At 38.3% G+C, this 18,465-nt stretch overlaps 1 protein-coding gene and 1 non-coding gene across 4 annotated transcripts in view; one reads left to right on the top strand and one right to left on the bottom strand.

The window, feature by feature from the left end:
• Window positions 1-18,465, top strand: part of LOC131683067 (disintegrin and metalloproteinase domain-containing protein 10-like) — a 229,601-nt gene that overhangs the window by 183,768 nt on the left and 27,368 nt on the right. The gene's annotated exons all lie outside the window — the stretch shown is intronic.
• Window positions 13,670-13,742, bottom strand: Trnaa-agc (transfer RNA alanine (anticodon AGC)). The gene has a single exon. It is a non-coding gene; the product is annotated as a tRNA-Ala (tRNA).

Genomic DNA, 18,465 nt, shown 5'->3' with positions numbered 1-18,465 from the left:
TTTAAGAAAAAAAGTTATTTAAAAAAACTTTTCCTTGTCCAAACTGAATTTATTTTTTCAGTGTATTTTTATCGAAAACTAAACCAATGAAAGTCATAATCATCTCAGAATCCAATTTCCCAACTGCTAGTTGCCTGATACAAGTATCAGTAACGAATTTGGTATATTTTCATAACAAACTTGTATGAGGGCAAAGATGAGCCATTTAACATCATCGATGTATGCGAGATTTAACTAAATACCACTTGCCTATGTACCCGCCCGGGAAGTAGAGATTGATGGTGTAGTCTCCAACAGGGGCCTTAATTGCGAAGTATGGGGTTCACTCCTTCAAGAACCCTTTGCTTCGGCCAGTGAAAATTCTGGTTCGCAATTGCGTTCAGAAAAAATCAAGGAGTATATAAAAGCAACTTATTTTCCGTCAGCCTCATTTCGAACCTTTCGCCGAATTTGCTCTTCTAAACATTGATCTTGTGGACGGGGCTAATCTACCTGTTCGCCTTTTTGTGCTGCGAGACATGAACTGTCTTTGTTGCACAATTGGGACTACAGCGACTTATTGGGACTATAGCGACTTATAGTAACAATAAGCAATTGGGACTATAGCGACTGTAGAAACAAGGCACGCTGTGGAAAAGGCGGAGAGAATCATAAATTTCCTTTGTAGAGTGACTCCGCACAATCGCTTATAAATTATGTGGGGACAAAATGAAACATTCTTTTAAGTAACGCTGCGATAACGCAGGAGAGCGCTACGCCACTGACAACGACTATTTGCTACGTAAACGCTTTGCTACGCTACTTGTACACTAAAGACCGAGAATCTGACCATTCCATTGTGGGAACATCTTCTAATATGCCTATAAATTTCCGTAAGAGGAAAATCAGTTTTCTCTCCTAAGCTTCCTCGCAATGACCTGAGAGCGTCCCTTGAAGAGTGCTGTTACAAAACCGAAGTAAGTGGTTCCTGGTCTCGGTAATCTTAGAAACTGGTAGGAATTTTCACATTGGACATCAAAAACCCCAAATGTCCCTATATTTCAGTCCCTACATTTTCCCCCAGGTTTTACATAATGCATTTGCATTACGATTAAAGGTCAGATGAAACGAGAACCCGACGCGAACAACCTTGAACAGTCTCCTACTTCGTGGTGGACAGAGATTGCTTAGAATTATACGCGAAAGGGACTTTTGAACGGCGGATCGCCCGAATTTTTTGCAATATACGCGACGCTACAGATGCAAATGAAAAACTTGATGAAAGCTGAAAACGCAACTATTGGCACCGGTCCGTCGACGGATTAATCAGAGATCATCAGAGAAACAATGTTTCGTGTGGTTGCTAGTGCCTACGTTGTGTATTCCATTCATCCTGTGATTGGAATACACGTAACGTTCGTCATATGATGACTGCTATGCATCGCTTTTATGCTAATTATTATGAGGATAGTGGTGAGTGCAATCATAAAAGATAGTCTGCTGCAACCTTTCTCGCCACAAAATTGATGGTCTTATATTTACCTATCAACGACCATGCCCACATCGTTACAGTTACAGGAGGCTCTCCGTTTGATGGAGCATGGAAATCACTCTTTGTATTTCCTGGGGAAAACATGGGAGTTTTTGAGTACTTTATCTGAAAAATCATTGCAGATCACCTTAGTTTGAATTCTTTCGCAGTTTTGCATTCCGGGTAATGGGAAGACGGACACTTGGATTAGAATGATAATAAGAAGGTGGACATTTAGGCATTAAAAGGTGATATTCATGAAAGATCGCGTAGCTTCAACGAGTTTTCAATATTTCTTCTCAGAGGACGCTCGAAAGTTGAGAAATTTCGTGGAGCGATGGAAGTTTAGGAATCCCAAAGGTATCAACCTTGGTCTAAGAGAATGGATGAGGGTCACGACTTTAGTCGGGCTATATCTCTGGTCATGTACAATCATTATACTTAGAAGGCGCATCTCCGGCGTATTGAGGTCGTGGAGAGTGGTCTCTGCGTTTGTGGTGGCGGTTATCGCGATATTAAACATGTTGTCTGGTCGTGCGTATTCTAGTACCAGATCTCCGTTAAACAAATCCCTTTGACCTCGGTGCAGTCCTGTCCGAGATGCTGCACCAAAATGCATGTATCAGGCAGCTAGCAGTTGGAAAATTGGATTCTGAGATGATTATGACTTTCATTGGTTCAGTTTTCGATGAAAATACACTGAAAAAAAAATTAAAAAATTTGGACAAGGAAAAGTTTTTTTTTCAAATAACTTTTTTTCCTTAAAAGTGCCCAACTTGAACTTTTTACGGTAGCTAGGGATCATAATTACCTATCTTGGAACAAAATTTCGTCCAAATCAAAGGTGGGGTTTTTCTGTAAATCGACTTTAAATTTTAAAATCGATTTTTTTTTCAGTGTAGAAGTCGATGGAGATTTTTTTCAGCTTGAGCTTGAGCTTGTGCGACCAACCCTGGCTGCTACTTCATTATCGATCGGGACTAGCTGAAGTTGCACAGGGAATCAGTAGATAATTATGCTTGGGAGTAGCGAAACATCTTTCAATGTGCAACTCCTGGTAATACTAAAGTGTTTTTGATCAATACCGGCGCCGGCCAGGCCCGAACGTGGATCGCGGAAGGAAAGGGAAGGAATGGTTAGTCCGATACTTGCTTTTGCTAGAGGCCGTATATACTACTGCGTACTCCACAAGTATCACGGGAGGAGGATATTTTTTTGTTAGTAAGAGTATAAAAGTTGGATCTACTTCTTCTTTACCGACGTCAGAGAGGTGGCTCCACTACCTGGACTAGATATCGATCCACCAATTTCATGGACCGGGGACCAAAGGCTTTACTTCCCTTCCGAAGGAAGACGTGACCACAGATTTTTTCACCTCAGCGACCTCGGCTGGAATTTTGAACCCAGGCCAACTGGAATGAGTGGCGATCACGCTTACCACTCAACCACCGGCGCCGTCGATGAAGATTTTTTTCAATATTTTTATTCAAAAATTTGACTAATTTTGTGAAAATCACTTTTACATTTTTTTGTAGGTTTTGTCATTTTTGAACGATAGTCCTTTGAAAAAAATTGGTAAAAAGTTTGAAACTTTTCAAAAGACAGTCTAGATCATTTTTGAAAAACTAAGTATACAAAGTGGCTTTTTGTGACAAAGTTCTCATGTACAGAAAGTTTCATTTAAATCTGAGAGGGTGCTGCCAACATTTGTTCGAGTTGGCACGAAATTCGTCAGTATTTCAAACATTGAACTACATAACATATCTTTTGTAGAATTTTTCGTAGGTCAGTTTTTTCGAAAAAAATTATCACCCCCTTACAGGACGTTTTAGGCCAATCCAAAAAAACATGAAATTTAGCCAAGCACAGTCGCCATATTGGATCCGCCATTTTGAATTTTACATTTTCGACGTCAGAATTAGAATCAGTGACCCCAAAAACCTATATAAAGCTAAAAATAACAGTATTCACTATGAAAAAAAATCGCGTCGCAAAGGGTTAAAGAAATAAAAATAACCTTTGACTCAGTCAGTCTATGGGATGTTCAGTACACAATTTTCAAACACGATTTAATTTTTTTTTATATCATCGCCATTTTTTTAAACACGCTTTAAAGTTTTCTGAGTATAGTATATGCATAAAAAGAAATTAATTTCGCTTGTCCAATTTTAGATATGATTGTTTCAGAAGGGTCTGTTTTGATCTAATGTTGCCGATAACTTCAGTTCCGACAGTGCTATCTAAATTCTTCGAATATGAAAAAAAAATGTTCTTAAGGGACTTTAAAATTTGTTCAAACACGCCATTTACGAGAAATTGAAAATGTGCAAAAAACAGTTTTTGTTAAGGGCACCTCAAGTTAATTAATTAGAACAGCTATAAAATAGAAACGTTTAGAGCTGCAACTATGGCTATGACTTCTTCAAAGTTGCTTAGTAAAAGTTTCTCTACAGTTTTTGCAAAGACTGAAATCTTCCATCTCTTCACATTCAGAAAATGATTTTTGAATCACCATAATAATAAGAACCACCATAATACCGATTGCATTGAAAGATGTAATGTTCTAAAATATAAGGTTTAGCCACAAACATTTTTGTCTTCCTAAATTGTGGATTTGGACCACTGTGCATTTGTGACTATTATAATAGGAATCATGAACGTGTTCACGAATACATGAATAACATTTCATGATTTTGTGAACCATTTCATGGACATTCATGACCAGTCGTGATTATTATACAAGAAATCATGAACCAGTTCACAAATACACGAATAACATCTTATGACTTTGTGAACTATTTCATTTGCACTATACTAAGAATCATCAACCAGCTCACAACCAAATTAACGAAATTTCATGAAATTGTGAACTGACCATAGTCGTGATGAATACTAGGAATCGTAAACAATTTCACGAATACATTAATAATATTTTATGATTTTGTGAACTATTTCACGACCACGGATATCGATTTGTTAATGACATATTGGAATCGTAAACTGAAGATCACAAAACAAAAACAAATATCTATTTTTGTCACGTAACATGTTTGTTCCAGAATTCATGGCATTTTTCCACGATTTTGTGAACCATTTTTTCCGTGTACTCGTCTATAATACTGTAGAACATAAAATACAGTATTCGATTGAGATAAATGAACAATAAAACACATGAATCCATTCATTACTTGCAGATTATATCGCCTTAAAATTACCTATGTGATATGAAAGTCATATTTACACCTATTTCTATATTTCAGTAATGCCATCTATTAGTATTTTTTGTACTGCAATGTCAATACAAAACCGGCCTGCAGCATGATGATCCTATATTTAAACATTGACCATTCCGAGCTAGAGTGCATGCCATGTTACACAATTCCCAACACCCAACACTCCCATCATATCTCATTTTTGCCATCGGTATTCATTATGGGAATGCAAACCGGGGAACCGTGTCTTCATATGGTTTCTTCGGACACCCTTCCTTCACCCGCTTTCTTACCGCCCAGAAAGGGAGCCGCCTTGGAATTAATTTGCGGGAGTATGTTTCATTACTGTATGGTTTCTCCTAGACCAGTTTTATGCATCTTTATTGCTGAAGAGGTAACCAGCATGCCCATCATACACTCGGAATATAGTTCACGGAAAGAGTGTTCCGGGGGAGTTATTAATACGTTGTTGTTGTTTTGGTTTTTGCGAGAAATGTGCCAACCCAAGGAAGAAATTCCCTGCATACATATATATAGAATTCAATCTTGTATCCACTTCTCCAACTATTTAAGGTTGGTAAGCTGGTTCGAATTGAAAGAACTGTTTTGAGAGAAGAGGCTATGGAGGTCGGAAAAGGGACAACTAATATATTATTCAAGTTTTTCAAATAGGTCTTGATAGACTATCGGGATGGGATACGGGTTGAATTAGTTATGGGCGATGAAAACAAAAATGTTTTCAACTCAACCGAAAGAGCTTGTGTTTAAATTTCTTAGGGTTTTACAAACTGCTGCTATATGTTACTATTTGGTTCTATCATGTTTTTCCTTTGTTGTCTTTTTGAAGATATTCATAAGATAAAAAAAGAATATTGAAATCACAATTCTTCAGAAAAAATTTCTTCTAGAAATCAGACTATGAATTAATTTGCTTCGATCAATGTTGATGAAACAAGAACCGAAATATGCGTATTTTAGAGCTAAAATCATATAAATTATTTCTTTACTTTCAAAGTTCCACAAAACCGTTGCCCGTTGGTTGATGACTCAAAAAATTCACGTAAAAACAGCAGCGCTTTGCTTATTCAAAAAACGTGCTAGCGATTATTTGCGGACAAAAAATAGGAATATTTTTCAATCTGTTACAACCGGGACCGAAGAGATCGGGACAAAAAAATTATATACAACAAGCGTAACGCTGACTATAGAAATATCTAGCAAACGGTTTAGTAGCGGATAGGACAAAAAATGTCACCGAAAAGTTAGCTTGGTATACGATACTCCGGATAGTTGCTTCTAGATATGCACATATGCAGTCATACGTTCTCATTCATATTTAGAAGCAAAATGCATCCCTGATGTGTACGTATTTTTTCGGTTTGAAAAGGGATTCCTTAACAAGGGGAAACTATAAACGGTTTTCGCCTTCCCTATCTGCTTTTAGGCGGCTGCGTTGGGATTCAACATCTATTTACATTTTCGCTGAACATTAATGCGAAAAGTTAACCAACGTTCCCTTCTGCCGGTTTGAACAGTAGTTACCCGGAATATCGAATCCGTTAGTAAGTTGTCCCACATTCCTAATTTGATAGTTGACGGTATTTTCCGGTCAGCTTTCAATTATGATTCGGTTCCTTTATTACTAGCAATATGGTCAAAACTGGAATTCCTGCTCAAACTATTTTACAACACAAAAGCTTAACGTTACACCATGAGAACAATTGCATTCATTGAAAATATGAAAACTTTTTTTATTGCTTTCGAACCAATACATACCAATAAACGAGGAAAATATTAGTGCAAGCATGAGTTTTTGCCCGACACCCTAAGCTGGTCGATTATGTCTTGCCTGAACTCTAAAAATACTTTTCTCATCTGGTCATATACTACCCATGATCGCATAGTTGTCCCGTTTTCTATAGGATTTCCTATCTTTATGGGACTGATATGCGATCATGGGCAGTATAGTTCATGCCAATGAACAGCCAGGTTACGTCCAGTCCAGAGAGGTTCAAACTTTCATTGAGTTTTACTCGGGCACACAGGTCGCACCGATGATGATGCTCACTGCGCTCATTATGCACTGTTTGCCGCATACTTCGTGTTTTTTTTTCGTGTTTTGCCAGCTAGCAAAGCCTGACTCGCACGGCGATATGGGCCCAAAACTTTTAATGAGATTATCAAAATTTAAGAGTTTCCAGAATTCGCAGCTCATTTCCCGGTAGCGGATTCTCGGCAGTGGCGTAGGCAATTATGAACGGCTAGGTAGTTGGTTAAATACATTCATACAGAGGAGTGCATAAACGGTTGTGTTACCATACACAGCGATGGTCGGCGGGAGGAGTTTTTTTGTTTGCATCCTTTACATACTTTCTGGATGGGGCAGGCATGGTTTATGCTTTTTTCTACCATATTTTTTGCATTGAAATAACTAGAATGGGTGTGGTTCGATAGCACATACTCTCGTTAGTACGTACCTGTGTCCTCAATTGTACGTAAGTTTGGAAGTAATATTTATATTGTTTGATTTTGTTAACTTCACGAAAATGGTACGAACATTAGGGATGTCCGGTGATCTTCACACGTTACAGATGTAGTATGCTACTCAAAGGGGATTTACATAACGCTCCGGAAGTTGCGCCAATAGTGCTCTAAGTCGATTTCGCTAGATTTTCAGAGCGGCGTGCACTCAGTGTACTATTGCGAGTAACGGAAGCTTAAGTAAGCACAAAATCATTAGGGGGTGGAGAGAGGTAGTCAGTGTATTCAGTCTAATTCCATACAATAATTCAACATTTGAACAACATTTTCCTAAATTTTCTTTGCAAAATAGTGAAAATAAGATGAGTGTTAGTGAATCTTCAGGTCAGGAAATGGATGCAGAACTGGCGTATATGATAGAATAGTGGATATTTCTTCCGGTGTTCAGTCTGTGCATTCGATTCGATTCATTCAGAAAGATCGGATTGTATAAATTAAGTTACAATCAATTTACCGACGCACCTGAATCATCCATTCCCGGTCAGCATAGCATGATAAAATTCTAACATAATGCAATTATCTTTAATGGTAAACAAACATCACTTTCTGGCATTTAGATAAGTTCAAGTAGTTTGATTGCATGTGTTCTTTTCTTCTACTCCATTAGTCTGTTTTTGTTTTACCTACTTTTATTAGTTCGCTTTTCCACTACTCATGTATACCAAAAACTATATCTATCGATGTATACACTTCTAATCAATTTCATTGCATCTTTTTTCTTTGTTCGGCATGATATGTTCTCTTCTATTACTATGTCTTAAATAAAATTCATACTAACACTCACTAACCCAATCAATTGCATATTCTCTCATATACACTCCCAATCTCTCCTGTCCCAAACATACAAACGTTCATGGCCTTCGCGATAACACGAACCCGAACACGAGAATGCACTTGCAATCATCCACACATACCTACGCCCGAGTGTAGTGTAGTCAGCGAAATAACTCGAAAAAGTACCAATTTGCTGATGAACACTTCACCGTAAACACTGCGGATGGAAAATTTATAATTTTGAATGATGAATTGTGCTTTACATTACATTTTCGCACTATGAGTTAAATGGAAACGATAGCCATTAAACTGATAATATTGAAACAACACGAGCTGATGTAAAATATGCCGGCTAAACGAAATTTGCGTCGAAGGTGTTGGTGTGGGTAGCCATTTCTGAGAAGGGTGTATATCGTGCACTTGATTTGTCCAAACAAGACTAGAGTGCTTATATCAGTAGATATTTGCCGGAATCGAAGTCATTCATCGAAAAATATTATGCTCGTGTTTTGGACGTATCTTTTATGCTGTCCTACCTTGATACCCTGATACCTTGTTGGCTACAGCGTCATCTCGCCAGTGGCGGGCGTATCGTAGAGCTCACTCTTTGTCGGTCTTGGGAGGTATTCTTCCAGTTCCCCCGCACGTTCAGGGATCTCAGGTCTTCTTACACTGCGTATAGCCAACGTGTTCGTGGTCTTCCATGAAGTAGGCGTCCTCTTTCTGGCTCCCTGCTGAATTTTGTTTTCCCAATTCTTTCTTCCGACATTCGTACCACATGACCAGCCGTATTTTATCTATTTTTCGACAGTTGTCTTACTGGAGCTGTAGAGCTGGGTTCACGGAAAGGCTTCCCATCAGGTCACTTATTACAATTGCAGACGAGACGGGAAATGTCACCCACTAAAACACTGCTTAAGTCCAATTGCAGCGGGCCATGATTCTGATTGTGATAGCGAGTATACGGTTCAGTTGTGCGGGCGTATGGACTTTAAGATCGCGTGGGAATGAGCGTTTATTTGTGTGAGCTTGAAACCGCGTTAATCGGATTGGAAGTGCTGAGGGTTCACTAAATCATAGGGGCATTTTTGTGTTTGCGAAACCTTGGGCGTAATTGTGTGAGCATGATCGCGATTGTATGTTCGTCTTTGTGTACCATCGCGAAGGTCTCGGGCGTTTGTATGTTATCGTGTTCGACCGCGTGGGCGTTTATTTTGTCGGGTGGATGTTTGTATGTCGCGTCAACATTTAAATGTCGTGTGTGCTAGCGTGTCATTTCGCATGTATAAATTCGATTCTAAAACCGGGTGTCCATTCGCATATTCGCGTGTGCTCTTGGATGATCGCACGGACCATGAAGAGAAGTGAGAAGTTATATCACTATGGAACGTCTTGTCTAGGGATATGAGCGTCATTTTTTTCTGATTGATCCAAATGAAAGTTGCTAGGGCCGAGAGGAAGAACTTCCGGACGTAACCAATTCATGATTGCGCGAACACGAGCGTTTGTAGGGTCATTCTTGAGACCGCGTTTGTAAATTTATTAGTGCTAAAACGTTCACTTAGTCACCGGCGTGTTATCCTGTTTGCAAGATCGTAAGCGTAGGTATGCGTGAATGATCGATAAGGGCTCAAGCGTTTGTATGTTAACGTGTTTGTCGCGTGTATGTAACTTCGCTTGTATAAATTCGATTTTTTTAACCGTGGTTATTCGCATATTTACGGCTATTCGTATATTTACGTGTATTCTGGAATGAGATTTCCGGGTAATTTGTGTTGTTCTGTAATTTTCCAGAAGCCACGAAAAAAAATCATCCCAATAATTTAAATAGTACAATATTTACAGCAGTAAATATGAACGGTTTCTTGATCGGAATATTATAACCTGTGTCTCCCGTTGATACAAACGAGCCTGATATATAACACAATTTCTTTTATGCCATAATTTTATAAACTAAAATTAAAGGAAAACCCAATATATCTATGTAAATGGAAATTTTGAGAGTTCCAGAATCCACTGCAGATTTTAATTGTATTATGTTTCAGTACTACAGAATAAGTCAAACTGCAGCGGTAATAATTTGGTCCCGAAAAAGATTAAAAATAGAAAATGTATAATCTGGATCATTTTGAGATACCTTCATAGGAGGCGAATTGAGATGGACCTAATATGTACATCGAGCTTTATATTTTTCATAAGGGAAATTAATTGTGTTTCGACTTAGATAGAACGACTTGGCTGGTAGACACTGAATTTAAAAGTGCGACCCAATTCGGAAGAACGGTTTAAATAACTAGTCGAGACACATAAAAGTACATTTTTTATTTATATTATAAAAAATTGTAAAGTTTACTTAGGGTCGATTTCTTCACCTTCTTTGCTCAACGCTTAAGCCAGGTTTAAACGTACTGGTAAACTTAGTTTAAAAGTTTAGCGAGGGTGAAGAAATCGACCCTTAGTCACAAAGCTCATAAGAATATATACAAAAATCGATTTTTTAGTACTCTCATTCACTGGTTTCCTTTTGCTATCAAAATTGCATTTTTGGAACATGGGGAACTAGTTTGCAACGTTACTTAGTCTGTCATTTGTGGGAGATTTTTTGTTGTCCCGGGAGTACTTCCACTTTCACTGAGGTTGAAAATTCCGTGCAAATTCCGGATAAATCCATACAAGTATGTTTTTCGGAGACACGACCAAAAATCCGTACTGTCCTCCCAAATTCGCCTAATTAGAAAGTCCTATGGGTACTAAGATAACGTCTGTAAATTGTAAAGCGTCTCAAACAAGTAACTGAATTAGAAAAAAAATAATTCACGAAATAAAAAGAGGTGATTACATGGTCATTTTCTCTCCAATTTTAATGGAACATCTGATTGTCCCATGGATATTCAGAAAGACGACAAAGTAAAGCAATTAAATCTTTGACCAAGCAAAACAGAACAACTCAATGTCAACAGAAATTGCTCTAAGCAGACCTTCATCGGTATACAAAATAAACTCTACAATCATTCGGGATGGATCGGTTGCGGAAACGAGAGACCGGGGACACGAATTAATTTTCATATTCTTTTCACTATTCAACAGCATAAGGTCGAGATCCCACTCGACAAGAGGAGGAAACCCCGCTCGACATTGGTTTTGCAAAATGGGAAAGAAGTTCACATTCATAGTACGATACAGCCCCGCCAAGGCTTATTTACGGCTAACAGAATCTTCTCTATCATCATCTTCAGCAGTCGCAGCATCCGTTGAAAAGCGGAAAGCATTCAAAGTTTGTTGATGCGCTAAATCGTTCTGCGACGGCCAGTTTATGAAAATTTTCATTTTTTTTCCCTGTCTCCTCGGTTATCTCATTCAAAGGAGCTTCGAATGAATATTTATGCTGTACTTTGATTCATTTTCCGTTGTTGTCAGACTCGATGACAGCCGCTTCTTTGCGGGGTATGCTGGACAGTTTCAAATATGCTAATGAAAAATGAGAGTTTTTACTGTAAGGGTTTTTTTTGTCGCAAGACACCCGAGATCCGAACGGAATCATGACATTTACACAGACGATGGGCGACAAAAAAAAAGATTTTTCTCCTATTCACAAACTATCTGTGTGTTGAAATTGAATACGAGCTTATAAAGCAGCATCTCGCGTCATCTTCTTGGAAATGTGGTCCTCTGAGTCTTCTTTATGTTACATGGGTTATCAGCTTCTGCATCGTTATCGTTAGCTACTGCGATATGAACGGGAGAATTTGATTTCATAACTTAATCGCAGCAATGTGGATCTGACTTTAACATGATGGATGTTGTACGTGGGAATTCTCCCAAAAACACATGACGTGTATTAATTTTCCTTAGTGTGGAAAAATAACCTTCGGACTTGTTACGACGTCACCATGTCTCTAGCGCTGTCAGATGCAGTACCTCGCTCACTAAACCGGACAAAATGGCACAAAAGCTTCGGCTACATTCATTTTTCATAATCTCAGCTGATGGCGTTATTGAGCTTGACACACTGGCTGTGCCTCACGCGAACATGATGCCAGTGAAGTGAGAGCCGGCCACACTCAGCTTTTGCCTGTTTGTTGGTGCTCAGTACCTACACAGTTTCCATCTTACATGCCATGTTTGGTGTGTTTCTCGCCCTTTCCTTGGGGGAAAATGTACAATTTTCCAGCTTAATGGAGATGAAACTGAAATTCCAAGGCTCCGCACATGTCTTTACAATGCACTGTGAGGCCAAAGCTAATCGAAACGAGTTGCATGCCAATGAGATCCGGCCTTGAACTTTGGAATGTGTTTTCAGCAAAGGATGCTGGAAACAGAGGGACAGTTGCTTTTTGCCAGCAGATGAAAAGTGTCTTTGATCATCGCTAGCCACAACACCGATGAATGGAATAGTGAAACTTGATGAATTTATGATTTTCTGCTGTTTAGAATGCTCTGGAAATGAGTATTTTAATCTATGATTTCAAACCTTTCAATGTGAAGAAATCGTTATCACTAACTGTTTTAAAAATGAGTAGGATCGATATTACCGATCGTGAGAAAATAAATCGACTCGAACTAATATAAAAAATGTAATAATAACTAAATCTAGCTCGAGAGACCAAAAAATGTTTTTGCGCTCTTGAAATTATTTGTCTTGCTACCATCGTGCAGCTATCCCAAAACAACCACTTGCCTTCACGCATACACACAGCACGTGGCGACCTGCTCGCATAACAAAACTTAATTTCATAAGTATTTAGCTCAGTTGCATTTCACGTGCGTATAAAACGAAAATCCGCAAAAGCACTCATTTCGCATTTCCCAATTTTACAACTCGATCAATACGTTCTGCAACCCACGCCCCAAGTTTACTCTGAAACAGTATACAAAATTGGATTTGAAACAGATTAATTTCTCGCGTAACGACTCATTCGGTTACCATCGTGCTGCTGCTGCTGACGCCTACGCCGCTACCATCATGGCGGTCATCAGTTTAGGGAAACAAGGGGGTTGTAATTAGTGCAGTTGCAATTAAAACACACAACAAATGAATGCACATTAAGTTTGAATACATAGTACCCACGTCTGTGCGCGATGATAATGAACGGTACTTATGTGAGAGGACACGGGGTAGCGGAAATTGTTTCGTTGTTTTTTTTGTATTTACTGTCCGGATGGTGAAAAATAGCATAACTTGTGAACCAATGCAAAGAGAATTAAAACGATTATTATTGCCATAAGCGATGCAAAAAATCATATTTTATTCCACGCTTAATTTATTGCTCAATATAATTACATAATTGTGTTCATTGTCTGAGAGTGTGTGGTAGCAGCGACCATGAATTATATATTGTATAGGTTTCATCGTACACACAGTTGGTTCAAGTAGGGGGATATCAGATTGCAAATTACATGCTGGGGGTCAGCTAGCAGCAACAGCTTACTCGTTTGAACAAGGACTCAGAGTCTAGTTGAAATCCCTGTGTGAACCATCTGTCGTCTAATTGGAGCGTTACTTTAGAACCAGTATAAACATTTACATTCTACAAGTTTCGTCGGTTACCCTTCTACAAACCATGTTGTTGGATAGTAGATTTACTTGATGACATATAATTTCTCAAACGAGAAAGTGTATAAAAAATGAACTTGGAGATGCGGGGCATCGATCCCCGTACCTCTCACATGCTAAGCGAGCGCTCTACCATCTGAGCTACATCCCCATGTTTTGGCGTAGTGTGTTCATGTGCTTTAATCATAATAAAATATAATAGACAATCTTTGCAGCTGTCATAAAGTACGGTAAAATTTTATACTTATTTTGTTTCTTTTTCAATTCACACGCATTTTCAATTATATTTGAAGCTACTACAATAAGTAGGATGAGCGAAAAAGTATGGGCATTATCTTAACAATATCATCAAAACTCAATCCATTATAACCCAAATTTTTCCGGCTTTTAATCATGCTCTATTTGCCAATATCGAAGTTCTCCCTGAACAGCACTAAACACCACCGGAGAAATCTTGCCCCGCGGATTCATCTCTTCACTTTTCTCAGCCGAAGGCAAGGATGTGTAGAGTAATAAGTCTGAGGGTTTCGCATTATTTCAATATTTACTCTGTTTATAATCGATGGAATGTGTAGGGGACCTACCTAAGAAAATGGTTTGAGTTTATATGTAAAACTATATGAAATATCGGCAAGAGCGAGTAAAGGCGCTTTAACCTAGTTTTCATAGCCAGGGCAAGTTGTAAATACCTCTGTCTCATCCCAAACGACCAAAGGAGTGACATGAACCTTCTTAGCCAAGTCACTCCTAACGATTTATTATATCCCTTTCAAACTGAAACGGTCGGTATGGTTGTCCTCGTTTCTTCCTCCTTTGAGATACAAAACAATTCGTTAATTAAATTATTCATTAAATGAATAATTTAATTGCCGTCTAATTTTGAAACATTTTCAAACCCAACTCTGCACAGTAGGCCTGGCCGTTTTAATATTTGCGACATATCAAAATATGATTCAAATATTAATATTGACAAGAAAAACACTACAGAATCAATTCCAGGATGCTTTTCAATACTGGCTGTGTAAGGGTTAGATAGAATAGAAAATAGAATAAAATATATGAAATATCGGCAATGGCAACAATAAATTTGGTTAAAAATGCCAGCATCATCTTATGTATCCAAAAATCCTTAGATGTATAGCTGTAGATTAAAGAATCAACATGTCAGAAAATAGCTAACTGATCCGACTTTGTTGCAGCCCCTCCGGGGTTGACCCAAGGACTCCGGTTTTTGAAAGCGGTCTCCGGGTTTCACATGAATTTCTCCGGGTCTAGTGAGACGACGGATAATTTTTACTTTTATGGTACTGCATTTCAAATCAGCTTTTGCGATATTCATGTTGGCTGTTTGACAAAGAGGAGAGCTATGCACCTTTGTTGGAACTTTCCTAGCGACTGTGGTGACGAATAACCAGATTTATTAAGCCCCGCAAAAAAAAATCCGCGGAATACACCACAGTGTGCTTCGCACACTATGCCACTCTTCTATTCCTGTTAGCTCTGGCGGAGAACAATGCTCGTTCGGCTTATCCTCCACAGCGAGAGTGGCTGGTGCTTTTGAATACTTTGCAGTTAGCCGGAGAAGTAAAACTCTACACAATTTATGGTTTAACGTGAACTGTACAGACAAGTGGTACTTATGCTTTGCCAACACAACGATGAATATGAGTAAATTGGATATGTTTCTAAGCAGTGCTAATTTGATAACCTGATTAGTTACAAAGGGATTAAAAGGGTTTAAAATTGTGATTGTGCCAGCGATTAGGCCCTACGTTGTGCTTTTTTGAAGGACAAGGAAATGCGTAAATAAAATATAAAATACATTTTACAAATTTATTTTATTTAATATAATTACGACGGACCATCCGCTCAAGGCGGAGGGTTGACTAGCACTGAGGATTTTTATTTTTTATCTTAAGAAACATTTACATTTAATCCCTAATATAATAATGGTAAATTTATAGCACATACACGCATACTTTGTGTTCGCATATGATAACGACGGTAGAACCGAAATCACAGCAGTATGTAAGGGGCGTCCATGAAAGGTGTGTTGCAACAAATTGTTTCTTTTCAACGCAGTAGGTATTAAAAATCGATTAATGTACTCTAAAATAGCCAGCGATCGATTTTGATAAAATTTCTGTCGCATTTCAGCGTTTTCTCATGTTTCTCTTGAAGCCTATCGCAGGTCAGTAAAAATCTCAGGGTAAAAGATTCACCAGAGGTGGAAGCCCTATTTGTGGTAAAAGGATGTTTCAATAAAATTTTATATGCAGTCTCTCTTTCTCGCACATGCTGAGAATAGAACATTTTCAAAAAATCTTTTAATCTTCAATCATAACGCAACTTTCAACATTATTGTTCGTTATTAAGAAAAAGCTACACTACCTGATGTTTTGAGGTATGAAGAGTAACTGTGGGCGCTTTTATTGAATTTTGAATATTTATTTCCATATTACCATATATTCCACCAAAGAAACTTTTGTGAGTGATTGGAGCTATAGGAAAAATAAAAAGCTCATATTTGGGATATTGTTTGAGGAGCTAATCACCATTAGATTTAACTGTGTTCCGAAAAAAGTTAAAAAAAGTCCAGTCCATTCCCAGTCAGCCAAAAGCGCAAAATCGGCATATTCGTACCAAACTGGAGGCGATATACGTACAAAGCTATTGACGATTTCTAACAACAATATATACGTTGAGCGCGATAATTTCTAGTATGAAAGCGATTTTAGATAATATATTTACGATTGGATATGCGAAACAATCTCAGATTATTTACGATATCCATAACTAGTACGCAATTCCGGAACACTATATCGTCGCTGTTGGGCTATCTTATGACAAGCGCCATTTTTGGGGTAAACTGAGTTAGATATGCCACATTACTTGTCCAAAAAATCTCTACAATGTGGCGTTTTTAGAATTTTGACATTCTTCTTGATTACTGAGATATTGCGAGAAACGAAGAGAAAGAAACTGTGCCTGGAGGTTGGTTCAAGTTATCTTGATGTATAAGATGTTTTTTCGTGCAAAACTATCTGAGAAACACAGTGGCATAATCATTTTCAAAATAAAATTACACGAATAGTGAGAAAAATGCAATTTAAGCTTTAAACTAGAAATTTAGCATATTTGGCAACACTGTAATCAAAAATAACTATTTTTCTAGATTCCCTGACTTATTTCCTTTAAAATGCATCCCACCGATTGTTTATACACCAAATGAAGCCAAAGATATGAAGTAAATAATTGATGATTTTTTTCTATGGAAAATTTTCCATGCACGATTATAACACGTCATACAAATTTTGTCACCAATACACGTCTATGACACGTGTGAGTGCGACTTTTATTTACATTTTTAATAAAGGCTCGCAACATAGTCAACCGATCTTCGTAATATTTGAGAGATCAATACAGAATAGATAGGAGCATCAATTGTCTTCTTTGAATTGTTTATATAATTTATAAGTTTCGAGATATTCAATCTCAAACTCTTAAAATCGTTTTTCTCGCAATGTGCTAATGTGATTCGTCGGTAAAGAAGATCAAATTATAAAAAAGTAATTAGTCTGTTTCTAGCCACCAACGACGCTGGTCACGTCTAAAGCAGCTCCCTGTCGCGTTCGGTTCGAGCACGCTAAGCTATAGAAACCCTATACGAAGAAAGCACCGTTATTGTTGTGAGTATTGTATGCATTTTGTTGGTCGAGATGTCTCAGCCTGTGTACGATGAGTTCACCTTGAGGCGCTGTTTAACAGCGGCCATTGACTTCAAAACATGTAGATTTCGCCCGCCCGTGCGGAAAGTGGAACGTTTGCTACTTCCCGAAATTACTTCCCTGGCATTTCCAATGGCGTTCGGGTCGTCAGAATGCGGCTAAAACGCCCTATACCATCATTTGTGACCCTGGAACCAGGCACCCTCTATGCACAGACCACACTGTGCACATATGACCAACAAACCGCCACGTGTCAGTTCTGTGGAAAGTCTGCACATTATGGACAACCGTGCGTGGAAACCCCTACAAAAAAAATCACTTACAACCAATAAAACCATCTCAACTTCAACGCCAACAACTAAAGCACAAACAAATGTCCAACAAGTAGCGATGGTTAGACAAACAAAACAAACGAATATAGAATCAACAACGACTACACCTAGTACTCCGATAGCAACAAACATCACCACCAAACAAAATACAGACAACAAGGAGGAAAGCTTCACGACCGTAACCAGCAAAACGAAGTACAACAAAACTATCGACCGCAACCTTCAAGACAACAGCAGCGATGAAACTATGGACGAAAGCGTAGATTGAATGACCCCCAGGCGTTGTCTGGCGACGTCGACAACGCTCCACCGCTTAAGAAAAGAATCTCCGCTTGCAAAGGTAAATTACGTGCGAAGGATTCAAAGGAAACACATTAAAATATGATTTTTAATATTTATTTTTCTGTAAATATGTAAAAAAAGACCCACGGCTCCTTTAAGCTTACGCAACGAGCCATGTCAAATAAACGAATTAAAAAAAACAACTAATCGCGCACATCGATCATCTCAGATTTTTTACGCGGTTTTTTTGCGCTGTATTTTTTACGCAGATTTTTGAATTTACGCTGTTTGCATTTACGTGGATTTTTTAATTTACGCGGTGTCATTTACGCGTATTTTTGTAATTCACGCGGTTTTTGAAATTCACGCGATTTTCACGTAAATTTCAAAATCCGCGTAGGATTTTGAAATTTACGCGGTTTTCATTTACGCGGGTTTTGAAATTTACGCGGTTTTCATTTACACGAATTTTGAATTTTACGCGGTTTTCATTTACGCGGATTTTGAAATTTACGCGGTTTTCATTTACGCG

This window comes from Topomyia yanbarensis, chromosome 2 (assembly GCF_030247195.1).
Source record: "Topomyia yanbarensis strain Yona2022 chromosome 2, ASM3024719v1, whole genome shotgun sequence".
Classification (NCBI taxonomy): Eukaryota; Metazoa; Arthropoda; class Insecta; order Diptera; family Culicidae; genus Topomyia; species Topomyia yanbarensis.
Note: the sequence above shows the minus strand (reverse complement) of the source record. Positions and strands in the feature narration are given on the sequence as shown.